General features: G+C 43.6%; 1 protein-coding gene and 1 non-coding gene across 2 annotated transcripts in view; one reads left to right on the top strand and one right to left on the bottom strand.

The window, feature by feature from the left end:
- The window catches only part of erbb4b (erb-b2 receptor tyrosine kinase 4b), a 483,415-nt gene that overhangs the window by 148,236 nt on the left and 320,595 nt on the right, over positions 1 to 14,584 (bottom strand). The window lies entirely within an intron of this gene.
- On the top strand, positions 10,377 to 10,452 carry trnae-uuc (transfer RNA glutamic acid (anticodon UUC)). Its single transcript has one exon. It is a non-coding gene; the product is annotated as a tRNA-Glu (tRNA).

Here is a 14,584-nt window from a genome sequence, read left to right as displayed (position 1 = left end):
TTTCATCTGGATCTTCGCAACTAGCTAACCGCAATCCCGGGTGACGACTCCTCCCTAGCGTTTCCATCCCGGAGCAAGCACCAATTAGCCTGAAGCTAGCTCGGCCAGGGCTACTGTGCTACCACCGAAGCCCACTCCTGGGCTACAATATCCGGACCCCTTCTACTGCCGGTACGGGGCACGGAACCCCGCCGATCTTCTACGACTGGAATACCGACATAATCTGCCCGGGGATTCCAAAAGGCCCCTCAGGCGCAACGTCCGCTGAAGGCCCATTCTGCTAACCGGCCTGCTAGCTATCTAGAGCTACTTGGAACCCTACTAATTCCACGACTGGTCTATCGACATCACCGCACGAAGAGGCAAAAACAGACTTACCCCCATCGCGACGTCCCCCAAAAGCTAACTTGCTAGCCCCGGTCTGCTAACTGCTAGCATGCCTGCCCCGGTCTGCTAACTGCTAGCCCCGGTCTGCCAACTGCTTGCTTGCTAACCCGGTCTGCTAACTGCTAGCTTGCCAGCCCCGGTCTGCTAATTGCTAGCTTGTTTAGCCCCGGCCTAATAACTGTTAGCTCTTTAGCATCGGCCTGCTAACTGTCTGAATCGCCGTGTCCCCAGTCAGCCCAACCAATCACTGGACCCATATGATCACTTGGCTTCGCATGCCTCTCTCTAATATCAATATGCCTCGTCCATTACTGTCCTGGTTAGTGATTACTGTCTTATTTCACTGTAGAGCCTCTAGCCCTGCTCAATATGCCTTAACCAAACATGTTGTTCCACCTCCTACATATGCGATGACATCACCTGGTTTAAACGTCTCTAGAGACTAAATCTCTCTCATCATTACTCAATGCCTAGGTTTACCTCCAATGTACTCACATCCTACCTTACCTTTGTCTGTACACTATGCCTTGAATCTATGCTATAGTGCCCAGAAACCTGCTCCTTTTACTCTCTGTTCCAAACGTGCTAGACGGCCAGTTCATATAGCCTTTAGCCGTACCCTTATCCTACTTCTCCTCTGTTCCTCTGGTGATGTGGAGGTTAATACAGGTCCTGCAGTGCCTAGCTCCACTCCCACTCCCCAGGTGCTCTCATTTGTTGACTTCTGTAACCGTAATAGCCTTGGTTTCATGCATGTTAACATTAGAAGCCTACTCCCTAAGTTTGTTTTACTCACTGCTTTAGCACACTCTGCCAACCCGGATGTCTTAGCCGTGTCTGAATCCTGGCTTTGGAAAACCACCAAAAACCGTGAAATCTCCATAACTATAACATTTTCTGCCAAGATAGAACTGCCAAAGGGGGCGGTGTTGCAATCTACTGTAAATATAGCCTGCAGAGTTCTGTATTACTATCCAAGTCTGTACCCAAACAATTCGAGCTTCTACTTCTAAAAATTCACCTTTCCAGAAACAAGTCTCTCACTGTTGCCGCATGCTATAGACCTCCCTCTGCCCCCAGCTGTGCCCTCGATACCATATGTGAATTGATTGCTCCCCATCTATCTTCTGAGCTCGTGCTACTAGGTGACCTGAACTGGAACATGCTTAACACCCCGGCCATCCTCCAATCTAAGCTTGATGCCCTCAATCTCACACAAATTATCAATGAACCTACCAGGTACAACCCCAAATCCGTAAACACGGGCACCCGCATAGATATCATCCTAACTAACTCGCCCTCCAAATACACCTCTGCTGTTTTCAATCAAGATCTCAGCGATCACTGCCTCATTGATGCATCCGTAATGGGTCTGCGACCAAACGACCACCCCTCATCACTGCCAAACGCTCCCTAAAACACTTCTGCGAGCAGGCCTTTCGAATCGACCTGGGCGGGGTTTCCTGGAATGACACTGACCTCATCCCGTCAGTAGATGATGCCTGGCTATTCTTTAAAAGTGCTTCCTCACCATCTTAAATAAGCATGCCCCACTCAAAAAATGTAGAACTAGGAATAGATATCATCCTTGGTTCACTCCAGACCTGTCTGCCCTTGACCAGCACAAAAACATCCTGTGGCGTTCTGCATTAGCATCGAATAGCCCCCATGATATGCAACTTTTCAGGGAAGTTAGGAACAAATATACACAGGCAGTTAGAAAAGCTAAGGCTAGCTTTTTCAAACAGAAATTTGCATCCTGTAGTACTAACTCAAAAAAGTTCTGGGACACTGTAAAGTCCATGGAGAATAAGAGCACCTCCTCCCAGCTGCCCACTGCTCTGAGGCTAGGAAACACTGTTACCACCGATAAATCCACTATAATTGAGAATTTCATTAAGCATTTCTCTACGGCTGGCCATGCTTTCCACCTGGCTACCCCTACCCCGGTCAACTGCCCGACACCCTCCACAGCAACCCACCAAAGCCCCCACCATTTCTCCTTCACCCAAATCCAGATAGCTGATGTTCTGAAAGAGCTGCAAAATCTGGACCCATACAAATCAGCCGGGCTAGACAATCTGGACCCTCTCTTTCTAAAATTATCTGCTGAAATTGTTGCAACCCCTATTACTAGCCTGTTCAACCTCTCTTTCGTATCGTCTGAGATTCCCAAAGATTGGAAAGCTGCCGCAGTCATCCCCCACTTCAAGGGGGGTGACACTCTAGAACCAAACTGCTACAGACCTATATCTATCCTACGCTGTCTTTCTAAGGTCTTCGAAAGCCAAGTTAACAAACAGATTACCGACCATTTCGAATGCCATCGTACCTTCTCCGCTATGCAATCTGGTTTCAGAGCTGGTCATGGGTGCACCTCAGCCATGCTCAAGGTCCTAAATTATATCATAACCGCCATCAATAAGAGACATTACTGTGCAGCCGTATTTATCGACCTGGCCAAGGCTTTCGACTCTGTCAATCACCACATTCTTATTGGCAGACTCGACAGCCTTGGTTTCTCAAATGATTGCCTCGCCTGGTTTACCAACGACTTCTCTGATAGAGTTCAGTGTGTCAAATCAGAGGGCCTGTTGTCCGGACCTCTGGCAGTCTCTATAGGTGTGCCACAGGGTTCAATTCTCGGGCCGACTCTCTTCTCTGTATACATCAATGATGTTGCTCTTGCTGCTGGTGATTATCTGATCCACCTCTACGCAGACGACACCATTCTGCATACTTCTGGCCCCTCTTTGGACACTGTGTTAACTAACCTCCAGACGAGCTTCAATGCCATACAACTCTCCTTCCGTGGCCTCCAACTGCTCTTAAATGCAGGTAAAACTAAATGCATGCTATTCAATCAATCACTGCCCGCACCTGCCCGCCCATCCGGCATCACTACTCTGGACAGCTCTGACTTAGAATATAATTTTAGTCATTTTGCAGACGCTCTTATCCAGAGCAACTTACAGTAGTGAATACATACAATTCATACTTTTTTTTTTGTACTGGTCCCCCGTGGAAATTGAATCCACAACCCTGGTGTTGCAAACGCCATGATCTACCAACTGAGCCACACGGGACCCATTCGCGGACAACTACAAATACCTGGGTGTCTGGTTAGACTGTAAACTCTCCTTTCAGATTCACATTAAGCATCTCAAATCCAAAATTAAATCTAGAATCGTCTTCCTATATCGTAACAAAGCATCCTTCACTCATGCTGCCACCCTCGTAAAACTGACCACACACAATCCATGGTCAGAAGTAGTTCTCTATACAGGAAACCATTTCAAACAGATAAAAACATTGATCCTTAATATATAATAGTGTAATGGTGTAATGGGTGGGTCACAAGTTTTGAAGACCTTTCTCTATGTTTTACATACATGTAACCATTTAGTAGACACTGTTATCCAGAGCGAGTAGAAGCCACATCACAATATATTGTGCTTATTTCTCTAAATGATGAATAAGGAGTAAGACATTGGCTTCATGTCATAGGCTCTGGTCAAATGTTCTGTCATATATGGGGAATACGGTGCCATGTGAGACACAGTCAGAGTTGCCTACACAAGCAGGCACTGTTTGTGTGTTCCTGTGCCCACAGAGGGGGAGTGAGGGAGAGAGAGCGACATTTTAGTCATTTTAGCAGACGCTCTTATCCAGAGCGACTTACAGTAGTGAATGCATACATTTGTGCTGGCCCCCCGTGGGAATCAAACCCACAACCCTGGGGTTTGAGCTACAGGGAAGGCTGAGAGAGAGAGAGAGAGAGAGAGAGAGAGAGAGAGAGAGAGAGAGAGAGAGAGAGAGAGAGAGAGAGAGAGAGAGAGAGAGAGAGAGAGAGAGAGAGAGAGAGAGAGAGAGAGAGAGAGAGAGAGAGAGAGAGAGAGAGAGAGAGAGAGAGTGAGAGGGACAGAGAGCGAGAGTGAGAGGGACAGAGAGCGAGACACAGTGAGAGAGGGAAGGGGGGGCAGTCCTGTCTCTTCTGTACAAATGGGTAATTCCCCTCTCATCTATCATCCTCACGCCCACACACACACACACACACACACACACACACACACACACACACACACACACACACACACACACACACACACACACCACACACACAGAGAGAGAAAACAGTCCTTCTCATCCCAGCCTGGCCTTCTGGGCCCTGTTTCGTTACCAAGGATACCACATCTCTGTGACAAATCGGAGCTGAGTAAACTTCAACAAACAATGAGATAAACAAAACCACAGAGCGTTTTCCCTTGAGGAACCACAGAACTGTGCCAAGAACACTAATACAACCACCGATGTGACCACTAGATGTAACCTCATTCTAATACAACCACAACAACTATGTGACCACATTCTAATTCTATATTCCAAGTCATGATAGTAGGTGTTTAATCTAAGTACTGTGGCTGTGTCTGGCAGCTGCAGTGAGTCCAGCCTGTACTGCTTTACTGGATCTATGAGCACAAGGTACAGTTGACCCTGCACTCATCCCACCTACAGGCCAGACCAGGGGGACTCTCTCTGGCACACAGCTGAGAAAGTTTTCAAAGGAAAACAATGTTTATGTTCTTAAGGATAAACACTACAGTACATGAACCTGCTGTTAGCAAAAGTATACAAATATCCATATGAATTATACATTCTAAAACACATTTATGTATCAAGATACAATGATACATTTATTCAAAGCAACCCTAAATTCAAAGCAACCCCGCTTCGCCTTAGAGAAACTAATGATGCCAAAATATAAAGGAGGCATGACACTTCCGGATATTAAAAAATATTACATTTCATAAGTAACAAGACAAACTATATACTGCATCTACCCACCAAAATAACCTCCCTCTTGGTTAGCAACTGAAGAAGAAATGTCCCAGCCCATGCCACTTAGATTGATAACATATGGAATACTACCTGAAAATCTGAAAGATCATCCAACTATATCTGCTTCTTGGAATGTTCTTAAAATTGTTGTCTCCTGATGCACCTTCTTTCAAACAAATATCTGGAGTAACCCACACATATGAATTAATCACAGACCGGTATTGTGGAGAGACTGGCTACAGATGGGAGTTTGGACCATGTCTGATTTGTATAAAGATTGTACAATTATGGGTCTGAATGAACTAAATGATAAGATCGGCTTTACCAACCATTTTAGAATAATTCCAATTGTACAGGCAGTCAAGTCGGCAGATAGATGAATTACATTCAAACATGATTTGAACAAATTGGAAAGTTTCATAAAGGATGTCCATTACAAAACCCACCTGGCATCTAGGGTGTATAAATTCTTAAACGAAAAAAGAAGTGGACTAGACCTTCCCTTAAGAGAGAAATGGGGTAAAGATTTGAAGATGAATATAGCAGAAATTGAATGGAAAAATTGCTGTAAAACGTGCAGAGAGTCTATAACACAAATGGTTGAGTTTAATATAATGAATAGAACTTACTTGACTCCCTCTAAAATGTACAAAGCAAAAGTGACAACCGACAGCAAATGTTGGAGATATAAATCAGATGATGCTGGGCTTGTTCATATGTTGGTCAAGTTTCCTAAGTTGGAAGCATATTGGAAAATAATATTCTCTCTATTTCAAGGAGCAATAGAAAATGGACTACATACAAATACAGTCGTTATCTTGCTGGGAATTAACCTCCCAGAAAATACACCAAATGCTTCTATGCTCAGGTCACTAATTCTCATTGCTAACTCTCATTTTAAGGCGTTGTAAAGAGGAGCAGTCACCCTCATTTGCAGAATGGCTCAAGCTGTCAATGAACAATGTCAAATTTGAAAACATGTTTGCAAATGGAATTGGAAAGCTAAAGGAATATGAAGAAAAAAATGGGCCCTTTAAAGTTGTCTTGGAGTGAACGGAAACGGGAGAACATGTTATTTATTATGTGTAATTAATACTAATCATGGGTATTGATACAAAATGATTGATACAAAACCAATATACCAATCAATAATATGTACATTTACACAAATAATGTACATAATGATCAATTGTTAACCCTGCCATATATGCAATGTTTGTATTTATATTTCTTGTTAGGATGAAATTGTGATATGCAAAGAGAAGGAAAGTATAGAAATGTCACTGAGACAAAATAGGAGGAGAGAACAATGTTGACATGTGGTGTTTTGTTTGTTGTTGTTTGTTTGGTGTGATATGTTGTATGTGTTGTAAAGAAATTATTAATAATAAAAAATAAAAATAAAAATGTTATTTATCTATGTATCCAGAGTAACAGAATGTTTTATATCTGGGTAATAAACACTCTAATCACCTAAAGAAAGAGACAGATGAGACAGAGCTCTTGGCAACTAGGCAGTTCATTTAGCCCCATATCACCCCATTTATACCACAGCTTAATACAAGGTCAGGGGGGAGAGGACCTCACGTAAATCTCCTATAGGAATGGGGGTGCTATTTTAATGCTATTTTAATGTGGTTAACACTGGGACACAGTGAAATACATCCAGGGAGCCATTCACACGAAATTGCGCTTTTACGTAATTAACTAGTGACCTGAAAAGAACAACTGCATTAACTCTACTACATAAAACACTTTATGAGAGGTTCGCTGAAGAGAGGTTCGGGAGGGGGAGAGATGTTGAGAGAGGGAGGAGAGGAGATAGGTGTTTTTCTGCATGTGCAGTGATGCGTTAATGCACATTGGGGTTGTTGTGAGTGGATGGGAAAGGACGTGGAAACACTACTTTGAACCCAACGACTCCGGTGACATTCACGCCTGAACGACCACGCCAGGAAGAATGTCACGTGCTAATCATATGATCATCATAATACATTTATATTTAATTTTATTATGGGGAGGGATGGTGGACAAGAATCTAGAGACTTAAAAAAAAATGTCTGTGTCTCAAAGGGCACCTTATTCTCTATATAGTGCACTATTTTGGACCAGGGCCCATCCTGAGCCCTATAGAGCTCTGGTCTAAGGAAGTGCACTATATAGAGAATAAGGTGCCCTTTGAGACGCAGCCTCTCCTAAATACTAACAGATAAGGCATCTATTTTGTCTTCTTTCTTTCCATCTAAATGGCTCAAGGTCGGTTCCCTGGTTCACAATGAGTCATTTTTGTTCTGGAGAGGAGGACAGTCAGGGTGGAAAACAAGCGCTCGACCCCATAACAGCACTTGAAAACAAATTACATTCGCAATAAATAAAAGACTGCAGCCGCATAGAAATACATCTCCTTTAGATCCGCCTTCAAGGTTGATGTTGATAAAAAAACAAATGAAAAATGAAAAAGGATGAAAAATGAGAAAGGAAGCAAAAAATGTGCTTGTCTTCACTTCAGAGCGCAGTGCATGGGCCATTTGTGCTAGCATCCGTTGTAGGAAAATGTCAATATAAAATAGGGGAAAAAGACAAAAGAAATCCAACTATCCATACCTAAATGCTCTTCTTTCAATATATATGTTTAATCCATTACATCAATAAATCTATATATCCAACAGATTTAGAGTAATTACACATCTTTCAAAAGGGACCACAATATTCTTAGCATGAAAGATGTTGTCTTGGTAGTGGTAGTGAAGGAAGAATGGTGGTAAAGTGGTAGTAAAGAGGTACAGATGTAGGATCTTAATTTGAGACAGTTTGCTACAGCAGGAAAATAATCCTGCAGCAACAGGCAATGTGAATTATTTTGTGTATTATAATTAAATGGACATTTTTGTAGAAGTTGATGCAATTTCAAAATGGAAATTGCAAACTTTAGAAGCCTTTTTTGAACTCAAAAACACTACAATTTTGCAGAAAAATTGTCAGAAACAAAAGAGTGATCAAATTAAGATCCTACATAGTATAGGGGTGGTAAAGCTAGGGGTGGTAAAACTAGGCCTGGTTTGGTTAAATAAAATGTTTGTTTGTGTGTTTCTGTGTTTGTGTGTGTCTTTTCCTCATGACCTGACTGTCCTTGGCATCTGCAGCAGCCAGCCAGCAATATTGTTATGTGTAACAAAGGCACACACATACTGTACACACACACACACACACACACACACACACACACACACACACACACACACACACACACACACACACACACACACACACACACACACACACACACACACACACACACACACACACACACACACACACACACACACACACACACACACAGTGTAGGCCATTGGAACTGCAAACGGCATGGGGGCATTACACAGCCACAATCCTTCTCTCTCCTGCCACCGCCCGCCACCACGCCCAACACCGACTCTCCACTCCTCCATGGCGGGTAGTAATTGCGTTTAAAGCTTGCTGATTAAATTTCGCCCATCCCTCACGCTATTGTTTCCAGAAATCTTTATGAAAAATGGCAGAGATGAAAGGATTATGGAATTATTCTGAGAAGGGATCAATTGTTTAAGTTAAAAGGAGAGAGCAAGGGAGGGGGCCAAAAGGGAGGAGGAAGGGAAAGGGGGTTATGTACAGCATATTTTCTAACTTTAGCCACGACAAAGCCCTGATCACCTTTACCTTATGGCTAAGATAGAGGAGGAAGCAGTGAGTCAGAGAAATGGAACCACATAATGTGGTAGAAGTGTGTAAGAAGAATATATTGAATATATTGATTAACATTATATAGCTCGAGGTAGTTGGAAAGGTAGTGTAACCAAGCACACACTTTGCTCCCAGGTGAATGTGAGCAGTACATGTGCTTATACATAACTATTCATATTAGAGGATAACATTACATATTCATACAAGACGATCATAGCTGCAAGTGTAAAAAACAAGGGAGTAATTAAAGATAGAAGACAGAGAAAGAGAGAGTAAAGAGAGAGAGAGCGAAAGAGTAGAGGGACAGAAAACAGAATGGGAAGAGAGAAACAAAGAGAGCATGTATGGGGGATTGCTGAGGGCCACTTTGCTTATCAATGTTGATGTCTGATCAGCTCCCTGTAGCGTTGGAATGAGGCGCTCTCTCTCTTTCAAACGGACACAGAGAAATAAACCCGAGCTAAATGAGAGCACGGTGCACCTGCATACAAATGACCCTGGCTCATCCTCAACACAGACCTGACTGGGGAAACAAAGCTACAGAGCTGCATGGCAGTCTGTGTGTGTGTTTGTGTTTGTGTGTGTGTTTGTGTGAGTGTGGCGAGGCCGTATATGGCCGTGCTCTGTATATTTAGCTCATGAATGTGTACGTGCCAACAACAGGTCACACACAGCCACTTTCTTTCTGTTTAGAGCTGTTGCTGCTTTTCCAATCAGACCTGACCGTGACCCTGCATCTGACTGACAGCCCAAATCGAATCAAATCAAGCTTTATACAGCACACTTAAGACATGGAATGCAACGCAATGTACAGTACAGGAAAACAACTATTAAAAAAACAATGAAAAGCGGAAATAAAACCACACAACAAACATAAGATTAAAAACAAAAGAAGGACACAAACTGAACAACTAGAAAGCACCCTAAGGAAATGCAAAGCTAAAAATATGTGTTTTAAGATATCTTTTAAATATGTCAGTTTTGGCCCTCCTCAGGTTCTCTGGCAGGCTATTCCAGAGGCTGGGGGCATAATAACTAAAGGCTGCCTCCATGTCTCATGGTCCTAGGCTTTGGGATAGTTAATAGACCAGTGCCAGAGGACCTGAGGGACATGTATTGGGGTGCACAGTCATGGATTGATTTAAAAACCAATAGAATAATCTCAACATTATTTTAAAAACTCACAGGCAGTCAGTGCAGAGACCTTAAAACCGGTGTAATGTGAGCTCTCTGTCTGGTCTTAGTCAGTATCTGTGCTCCAGCATTCTATATGTTTTGCAGTTGACCAATGGCTTTCTTGGGTATAACAGACAGGAGAGCATTACAGTAGTCAAGCCTGTTTGTAATCAAAGCATGGATGAGTCTCTCTGTATGAGCCTGAGAGAGAAACATCCGCACCTTGGCAATGTTCCTCAGGTGATAAAAAGAACGGTCCCGTGTGGCTCAGTTGGTAGAGCATGGTGTTTTCAACGCCAGCGTTGTGGGTTAGATTCCCACGGGGGACCAGTATGGAGAAAAAAATGTATGAGATGTATGCATTCACTACTGTAAGTTGCTCTGGATAAGAGTGTCTGCTAAAATGTAAATGTATAATTTTTTAGTCATATTCCTAATGTGTGACACAAAATTTAATTCAGAATCTAAAACAACACCTACGTTTTTTGCCTGGCGTTTTATCTTTATTGCCTGTGAATTCAAATGTTTTGCTAGATTCTTTCTCTGTGCTTTGGCTCCAACAATACCTCGGACTTGTCTTGATTTAGCTGGAGGAAGCCATCCAAGTACTGCACCTGTACATAGCCCATCTGTAAAAGCCCATCCAACTACCGCATCCCCATACTGAATTTATTTATTTATCTTATTCCTTAATTGCTATATTGTAATTACTTCGCAACCATGGCCTATTTATTGTCTTACCTCCCTTATCCTACCTCATTTGCACACACTGTATATAGACTTTTTCTACTGTATTATTGACTGTATGTTTGTTTATTCCAACACAACTCTGTGTTGTTGTATGTGTCGAACTGCTTTGCTTTATCTTGGCCAGGTCGCAGTTGTAAATGAGAACTTGTTCTCAACTAGCCTACCTAGTGAAATAAAGGTGAAATAAAATGTACATTTAAATCACTAATAAAGTTGAATAATTTATCTGTGGGGCTAAAATCCTCTGGTGACACAGAAATGCAAAGTTGTGTATAGTCTGCATAGCAGTGAAAATCAATGCTGTGCTTTTTGATAATGCTGCCAAGGGGTAATATAATGGCAAATCAGAGAAGCTCGTGACAGACCTTGGACAGGCTAAATACCAATCACATACAGGGCAGGTTTACACCCACCTGTGTGAACCAATGTGGAGCTACCACTGCATAGAAAAGTCATAAGCAGGATGTAATGACGATGAACATGAAAATGATATAATCTCATCAAAGGCTTGCTGGACAGGAGGAGTAGACACAACTAGTGGAATCAATGGGCAAAGGAAGAAAGAGGACAATAACTACAACAAATATCTATCGCACTTCTGCTCCACCAACAAAAGGGACCATTTGTGTGTGTGTGTGTGTGTGTGTGTGTGTGTGTGTGTGTGTGTGTGTGTGTGTGTGTGTGTGTGTGTGTGTGTGTGTGTGTGTGTGTGTGTGTGTGTGTGTGTGTGTGTGTGTGTGTGTGTGTGTGGGTGGCGAGGCTGTGATCTGTATATTTAGTTAATGAATTGATGCGTGCTGTAACATCTAGGTGGGTGAGCTGTGTATGGGGCTCCACAGGGGTCCTGCAGAACAGCACGGGCCCTTCATGTCCCATTACACACATATTCCCCTTCCTAACATTGCCTGTGTGTGTGTGTGTGTGTGTGTGTGTGTGTGTGTGTGTGTGTGTGTGTGTGTGTGTGTGTGTGTGTGTGTGTGTGTGTGTGTGTGTGTGTGTGTGTGTGTGTGTGTGTGTGTGTGTGTGTGTGTGTGTGTGTGTGTGTGTGTGTGTGTGTGTGTGTGTGTGTGTGTGTGTGTGTGTGCGTGCGTGCGTGCGCGTGCCTGCATGTGTCTTCCCTGTGGCTCAGTTGGTAGAGCATGGTGTTTGCAATGCCAGCATGGTGTGTGCAACGCCAGGGTTGTGGGTTCGATTCCCACAGGGGCCAGTACAAAAAAAATTATAATTAAATGCATGAAATGTATGTATTCACTACTGTAAGTCGCTCTGGATAAGAGCGTCTGCTAAATTACTAAAATGTGTGTGTGTACGCATTTGTTCAAGTGTGTGTGCACATCTGTGTGTGTTTGTGTTTTGATAGCTCTAAAACCTGCTCTGCTTTACCCATGGCTGCCTGCTTCTGCTCAATCTGCTCCACTTCTCTAAGGCCCAGCTAGCCTAGCCCAGCCAGTGAAATATAAACCCATTAATAATGAATGAAGCTGTGATGCCGTGAGGGGGAGAAGGGGATGAGAAGCTAGCTGGCTCATAGGGTCACACTGTGCTAGTTTTTCACAAAGAGAGCAGTGTACTGGGCTGTGCTGGGCTCAGTTGGTGCTGACAATCGAAGGATAGTGGTAATAGGATAGTGGTAGGGGTATGCTGTATGTGTCAGTCGGGATACTCAGGCTCTGGCCAGTACTTTTGTGATTGTTGTAAGTACATACAGTACACAAAAACACTCTCACATACAAACACAGTCTCTCACTGAAACACTGATATTACACATTATACCTTTGATACATCCCAGAGTACTTTTCCCTGGACCATGAACCCTCTGTGTCTCTCTCTCCTCTCTGACATCCTTCTCTCCTCTCCTCTCTCTCTTCTCTCTGACATCCCTCTCTCCCCTCCTCTCTCTCTCTTATCTGACACCCCTCTCTCCCCTACTATCTCTCTTCCCTCCTCTCTCTCTCTTCTCTGACATCCCTCTCTCCCCTCCTCTCTCTCTCCTCTCTGACATCCCTCTCTCCCCTCCTCTCTCTCTCTTCTCTGACATCCCTCTCTCCCCTCCTCTCTCTCTTCTCTCTATCATCCCCCTCTCCCTTCCTCTCTCTCTCTCTCCTTTCTGACATCCCTCTCTCCCCTCCTCTCTCTCTCTCCTCTCTTACACCCCTCTTTCCTTCTCTCTCGCCACTCACACACTGCCCTGAACACACGCTCTCCATTCATCCCTCTGTTCTCTTGCTTCACTCTATCTCTTCTCTTCTCTTATCTCCTTTCTTAATCTCTTACCTCCCTGGCCAGGAAAACGTAATTATTCCATCCTATCCCCACTCGCCCCCTTGCTATTCCCCACTACCTCACTGCCTCCATCTCCCTCCTGCTCCCCGGCAACACTGACATTTCAGAAATGAGAGGCATGTGATTGGCGGGAACAGAAATAATTGGCTTAACCCTCCAGAAGTGTTTCATTAACATTTCCCTGTACTCCGAGGATAAAATGTGTTCCAATTAGGGCTAGCTAACCTCTTCGTGGGTCTGGGGAGAAAGAGGTGTGTTCGCATTAGGGGCTATTGATGTGGGATTGGGGAGAGAGATGTGTGTTCCCATTAGGGGCTAACGTTTTGGGATTGAGGAGAGGGGTGCGTTCTCATTATGGATTGATAATGCTGTGATTCCAGTGAGAAGGAGGGAGAAGGAGGTGTTGGAGGAAGAGGAGAAGGAGGAGGAGGCTTCCCAATCCTAATCTCAACCCTGTTTAAGAAAGCAGGTATTATAGAATCAGGAGAACCCTGGCGTAAATGGATGACGACACTGGGGCTATGTTCCAATATCCACATTAGCATACCACTCAATACATTGCTTCACTCTAAATGGTATGTTAGTGTGGACATTGCAGAACCCAATTTAGGTATTTTGTTGTCAGGTCAATTTTTTGTTAATGTCCGTTTTACCCATAGTCCTCCAGGCTGATAACATGACGGACTGGCCTGGTTTAGAGCTAACTAAAACATAGCCGGAGGGAGGAGCGAGACTAGACTGTGTTATGATTATTAATTGACATTAAAATTCCTTGCATGCTCACATTAACTGTTAATGAGGCAAAAGTCTGTGTTTCATCTGGCTCATCCGATTGACTGCTAAAAATATTCCCCTTAAAAATGGAGAGATAGTAGACGGCGGGTACTAGAGGTGCACAAGGTTACTCAGCCCTCTGTCTACATTCTAGTGACCCTTCAGATGAAGATGAATGGGGTGCAGCAGGCTACAGTACTAGGGCTCATCAGTTAGTCCAGTTAGCCCATTTAGGCTGACCCCTCGGAGCAAGGCCTGTGAATTATTCAACAGTCAGACCCTGGTGTGTGAACAGCACAGCACAGTGCTTTAGTTTCCTAGCCTGCACTCTTTCATTTAATTATCTCTTTACATAGCCTATGCATGTACACACGTACGCATTAAACACACATCTGTAAACTTTGGCGCACATGCATATACACACTAACAATAACCATCAATATCTCTGAGGAAAGCTAATCCAAGGGTTTGTAAAAAGGACTTACTGTAGTAATTGCAGAAAACACACATATCAATCATTGTAGAAAATAACCAGGTCTTTCTAGACTGTACTACTATGAAGTAATAGGGGGGTATGGCGTCCTATCCAGGGTGAGTACTTTCCTCTTCTCATCTCCCATCCTCCTAACAGGTCCCAGATCAGTCCGAGGTAGTG

This window comes from Salmo salar, chromosome 25 (genome assembly GCF_965601325.2).
Source record: "Salmo salar chromosome 25, fSalSal1, whole genome shotgun sequence".
NCBI lineage: Eukaryota > Metazoa > Chordata > Actinopteri > Salmoniformes > Salmonidae > Salmo > Salmo salar.
Note: the sequence above shows the minus strand (reverse complement) of the source record. Positions and strands in the feature narration are given on the sequence as shown.